At 46.1% G+C, this 6,307-nt stretch overlaps 1 pseudogene; it reads right to left on the reverse strand.

Annotated features, from left to right (window-relative positions):
- Positions 1 to 5,473: 5,473 nt before the first annotated feature.
- LOC126475729 (5S ribosomal RNA) lies at positions 5,474 to 5,591 on the reverse strand (annotated as a pseudogene).
- Positions 5,592 to 6,307: the final 716 nt, after the last annotated feature.

Below are 6,307 nucleotides of genomic sequence, written 5' to 3' on the forward strand. Positions count from 1 at the left end.
CACTGCAGTAGTAGCCCTTGGGCGCCCTGAACGAGGCATGTCATCGACAGTTCCTGTCCCTCAGTATCTCTTCCATGTCCGAACAACATTGCTTTGGTTCACTCCAGGACGCCTGGACACTTCCCTTGTTGAGAGCCCTTCCTGGCACAAAGTAACAATGCGGACGCAATCGAACCGCGGTAGTGGCCGTCAGGGCATGGTTCAACTAACACAGACAACACGGGCCGTAAACCTCCTTCCTGATGGAATGACTGGAACTGATCGGCTGGCGGACTGTTCATGCATGGTTGTTTACATCTCTGGGCGGTTTTAGTGACATCTCTGATTAATCAAAGGAACTGTGTCCGTGATACAATATCCACAGTCAACGTTTATCGTCAGGAGTTCTGGGAACCGGGGTGATGCAAAACTTTTTTTGATGTGTGTATATGATAAAACTGCAGAGGTTGGCTGTCTGAACTTAGGTCACTTCGGCCTAGAGAGTTCCTGGAAACTTTGCAGTTCCTGGGGAAACGAGTTGGGGAACGGCCGAGGCTCACAACACTGCGAATAACGGGACAGTCCACTCGCCATTCGGAAGATTAAGTCTGGCTTGCGAGGGCGGTAGAGTCACTCGAGTAAGGCTTGCTGGACTTTTATGTCAGTCAAAGAAGGACGGGATTTTCGGTGTAGTGGCGCATGGTATTGTCCAGTGCCAGGTTAGTGAGTTTGAGTCTTAAGGGCTGGCCCCCCACCTGGTAACAACTGGAGAGAACTCACTATTCTTAACGAGGCCAGGCATGCTGTTGTGTGAACGGAACCTGGTAGAAATTCTGAGTCACATAAACAACGCTCTGATTCGGCCATCGCATCTTGATTTTAGACGGAAATTCCCGCAAAAAACATTGAGAAGAGAGTGTGCCCTGACTGGCCCTCTACTTAATAAATCCCTTGGTTGGACATTATGTAACATTTCAGCTTCACGCCATTAGACCAAGGGCGGATACAGAAAAATCTCAACGAGGGGGCACTAAAGACATCCTGAGCTACCTTTTCTTTTACCGCAGTAAAAAATAATCAAATCACATGCAAAGTTTAAGAAAGTTTTATTTAAATGGATTGTGCACATATACAAGACAATGCCATCTTACGATATAAAAATGTTACAATTGTCGTTCTCTTCCTTAAATGATAAATTCTATGCGCTTATTCTTCCTGGCAAATTGGTTAATTACATCGTCCATAGGACAGTCACTGTCAGGGTGAACGTGCAACAGAACTAAGCGATTAAGTCGATCCTCCTTCAGTGTCGCTCTTGACTAATCTTCATACTTGCTACAAGTAGCACTTTTTACTTATTCATTTTTCAGTTTCATATTTCTGCTTCTGAATGTAAACTACCTTCCTATTCGACGAGGGTTCTCTGTACAAGAAAACAGTAGAATATTCGCGACTTTTCTCGAACAAAAGTCAGACAGAATAACGTATCGAGATCACTAGAATGGCCATGACTTTTCTCTTAGGTATGTGTTAGCTATCTATGTGCCATTGTAAGATGGCAAGAACTATGCCCCTTACATGAAGTCATTAAAGATCACCTGACTCACGTTGAGCGAACAGTAGGGCTGAACAAAAAATGACTGACAAGTCACAATGCATCTTGTAGAGGGTATAGTATGGACGTATTGGAATAATTAATGTCGGGTGATGGTTTTAATGTAATTCACACGACATGAAAACTTTGTGGAAATGAGTCGATTTACTGGACGCTAGTTTACCTCAGGGAAACATTTAGAGTTGACCGTGGCCAGCTGGGGAACGGCGAAGGGAAGCGAAAATAGGCAGCTTAGGGCGGCTCAAGCTCTGAGAAAGCGGTAATGCGGAGTGGCCTCCAGCCACCTTAAGATGAGTGGCAGTGAGTGGGTTGTTGACCCCGACTCCATGCTGGTGTACCGGGAAACAGATGGAGAACTTGTACACCTGTTGATAAATGCCCATTGTCCCGTTTTCTGTGAAACATGCGACAAAGCCACGCAAGCTACGGTGGAGCGGTCAACAGAGGTCAAAATATGCGTGTTCGTGACTATAGCAACTTCACGCTGAATTCACGGTCCGCAGAGCCTGAAGTAAATCAGGTGAAGAGTGACAACATGAAATACACCGGCCTCCGATGGGAACATAGGACCAAGGAATTTGAAGTACTCTCCTGGGAGTCAGAATTCCGGAAAACTTGGCATTTGTGCAGATGCTAACCTTGATGGGTGGCCTGAGGGAGGTAATTAGAAGAAATTGAGAGGAAGGGAAATTTTGTGGGAATTTGTTCACTTCCCAGAGCAGGCATTGGTCGGCACTGGGAAGCGACGCATAATTAACACGACTTGCGCTGCAATTGGCGTAAGTGATTTTGCTGGAAGGGAAACCGAGGTGAAGAGCAGACTGACAGAAGTCTCAGTAGAGGTCTTCCGTTCCTAGCTTGCCTAGAGTGTGGACGTGGCGTTCTTTACTCAGCTTGCCTGAGAACTAGTGAGCATCTCTGCAGTTTAGGACTTAGCAAATGGAACGATTGAGCTTGGAGATAGAAAGTTTTGGTTCAGCTATGTACTGAGCAAGATAGCTAGGAGTGAATAGACGAGCACACCATTGCAGCACCACGAGGTCGGCCGACGTCCACACAACGACGCCACTCCACCATGCTGTATTCTGTGATATTGTGCCCGCTCCAGCCACTGATTAATTTGCTGGATCACATCGGCAAAGTTTCCACGGGGGTTTGATGGGCCGTGTACTGTAGACTTCTTCTCGCACTTCGCATTATGCCTGGGTCAGTCGATAGGAATTACTTTTGAGTTATTGAGCTTTACTCCACGCAAACGCAATTTATTACCACTGCCTGGTAGGAGAGTCATGTAATGTGATGATTGAAGGTCGTGAGTTAAAATGAATTTGTGATAATCGACTGCATCTGTTTTCAATCAAGTAGTTGAAATCCCAAGTCACTTTCTTAATTAATTTTATGTTCAACATTTGCATCTGGTGTTCAATAGCTGCATATAACATCAATGTGCACCCCTTTTTAATTAAAAGTGATCAATTCTGAATCAATTAATGTCAACATTGCCATCACAGTTCAATCAGGAGTCACAGGGCCTTATTACTTTCTTTGCGTTATCCGATATTGCGGCAGTTTTGCACTCTCTGTTGATCTGTTAGTCAATTAGCTGGGGTAAACACACGCCAAAACCAGATAAGTGACAGGTGGGGTGTTAAACCATAAAATACGATGATGCGGACGCACGTGCTATGTGTGAAAGTACAACTAAAAAAGAAAAAGAAAGTTCAAATGTGTGTGAAATCTTATGCGACTTAACTGCTAAGGTCATCAGTCCCTAAGCTTACACACTACTTAACCTAAATTATCCTAAGGACAAACACACACACACACTTGCCCGAGGGAGGACTCGAACCTCCACCGGGACCAGCATCAGAATCCATGACTGCAGCGCCCAAAGACCGCTCGGCTAATCAAGCGTGGCGAAAGCACATCTACTCGATAAGTTGAGTCGACTGACGAAATAACGTGCGGGCTGACTGGCGGGAGCGGCGTGGGGGGCAATGCGGGTGGCCCCACAAGGAGGGAGGGAGCGGGGTCGTTCCGCGCTCCCCACATATGTATCCGCCACTGCTTTGGACAGAAGTAAACAACATTTTGCCTGACTAGTGTTTGCTGCCATGCCGGCGCAGATGGGGATGTCAAATGTAGGGATTCATTATTGTGGACACTGGGATCGGTTCTCTAGGAGGCGACTTCACATTCCCGGTTCCTGAGGAGGTGATCATTCTGGTGGTGGTCTGAGCTGGGATGTCGTTCCAACGACTTAGCGCGATCTGTAGATGCCTGGCTGGTGCAGATCTCGTGCTGACCCATATCTTCACAACCATCGAGCTGATAACAGATTGGTCAATATGTTGTGCAGCACTGGTTCGTTAGGTGGTTGTTTACCACATTATAAGGGTACACCCACCCCACAGTGCCATTTGATTCCAGTTACAAAGGTACGTTCTTTTTATTGTAGTTCCGATAACCAACCAGCAGTCAAATTCAGATTCGTGAGATCTATTCACATAATTGAGGGAATGTGCAGCTTAAATCCATTGTCCTTCCATGCACATCATACTTGTGCTGAGTAATTGTTTGTAATGTTAGATTCTAATAGTCAATCTATCGGATTTCTTGTGTACGAAGTTGAAATTCTGTAATAAATCACCAGTTTATTTTAATTTTAATTTCAGTTACGGTAGACAGTGTTCTCTTGATCTCATTCTCATTGCCGGTAGCTGTGGCCGAGCGGTTCTAGGCGCTTCAGTTCGGAACCACGCGGCTGCTTCGGTGGATAGTTCGAATCCTGCCCTTAGGTTAGTTAGGTTTAAGTAGTTCTAAGTCTAGGGGACTGATGACCTCAGTTGTTATGTCCCATAGTGCTTAGAGCCATTTGAACCTTTTTTTCATTCTCATTAGCAATTATCTTTTTATAATACAGTTATTAGTTGATTCTGTAGCAATTCGTCACTTTAGTATATCATGTTAGGGCCAAATTTGAGGTAGGATACTTACATTGTGTAAGTGTATCAACGTTGGGTCTAAATGGAAGTGTCAGAGCCTACATAGTCTCTGACTCTACGAACGAGTTCTAAGTTCACACACAAGGTGCTTCACAGAGTACCCTGAGGTGATAAAAGTCATGAGATAGCGATTTCCAATATACAGATGGCTGTAGCACCGCGTACACGAGGTATAAAAGGGCAGTTGATTCGCGGAACTGTAACTTGTACTCAGGAGATTCATATGAAAAGGTTTCCGATGAGACTACGGCCGCACGACGGGAGTTAACAGACTTTGAATGCGGATTGGTAGTTGGAGCTAGACGCATGGCACATTCCATTCCGGAAATCATTAGGGAATTCAGTATTCCAAGATCTGTAGTGTCAAGAGCTTGCCGAGAAGGCAAAAGTATAGGCGTTACAGCTCACCACGAACAACGCAGTGCTGGACAGTCTTCAATTAGCGGCCGAGAGCTGCGGCGTTTGCGTAGAGTTTTCGGTGCTAGCAGACAAGCAATATTGCGTGAAATAACAGCAGAAATAAACGTGAGGCGTACAATGAACGTTTCCGTTAAGACGCTGCGGCAATATTTGTCGTTATTGGGCTATGGCAGCGGATTATCGACGTCTGTGCCTTTGGTAACATGACACCGCCTGAAGCGCATGTCATGGGTTCGTGACCATATTGGTTGCACGCTAGAAGAAACAGGCCACGAGTGGTCCATCGGGACCATCCGACCGCCGTGTCATCCTCAGAGGAGGATGCGGATAGGAGGGGCGTGGGGTCAGCACACCGCTCTCCAGGTCGTTATGATGGTATTCTTGACCGAAGCCGCTACTATTTGGTCGAGTAGCTCCTCAATTGGCATCACGTGGCTGAGTGCACCCCGAAAAATGGCAACAGCGCATGGCGGCCTGGATGGTCACCCATCCAAGTGCCGACCACGCCCGACAGCGCTTAACTTCGGTGATCTCACGGGAACCGGTGTATCCACTGCGGCAAGGCCGTTGTGGTTGGACGCTAGACGACTGGTCTGGTGAAGCGAGTCCCGACTTCAGTTGATAAGAGCTGATGGTAGTGTTCGAGGGTGGCGCAGGCACCACAAAGCCCTGGACTGAACTTGTCAACGATGTACTGTGCAAGTTGGTGGTGCCACCATAATGGTGTGGGCTGCGTTTACATGGAATGGATTGCGTCCTCTGGTCCGACCAAATCAATCATTGATCGTGAACCGTGAATTTACTTTCAAAATCTTGTCGTAAAGAATTTACCTTATTTACTAGCGATTCTTCAAGAACATTAACACATTTAGTCACACTAGGTGAGCGTGGAAGTAGTTGCCAGGAAGCAACTGATGGAAAATGAAATTACTTTTAACAAATGTGAATTTTATTCCTAAAAGCTTTTCCAAATGGTTCAAATGGCTCTGAGCACTATGGGACTTAACATCTGAGGTCATCAGTCCCCTAGCCTTAGAACTACTTAAACCTAACTAACCTAAGGACATCACACACATCCATGCCCGAGGCAGGATTCGAACCTGCGACCGTAGCAGTCGCGCGTTTCCGGACTGAGCGCCTAGAACCGCTCGGCGACCACGACCGGCTAAAGCTTTTCCAAAAACAGATTTAAAATTATAAGCAGAAAAGCATCCTCGGAGTATCAAGTTACAATTTTATTTAGAGGTAGAGAGAACAATATTAACAGTATGAGCCTTCGGGCTGAGAA

This window comes from Schistocerca serialis, chromosome 4, assembly GCF_023864345.2.
Source record: "Schistocerca serialis cubense isolate TAMUIC-IGC-003099 chromosome 4, iqSchSeri2.2, whole genome shotgun sequence".
Lineage (NCBI taxonomy): Eukaryota > Metazoa > Arthropoda > Insecta > Orthoptera > Acrididae > Schistocerca > Schistocerca serialis.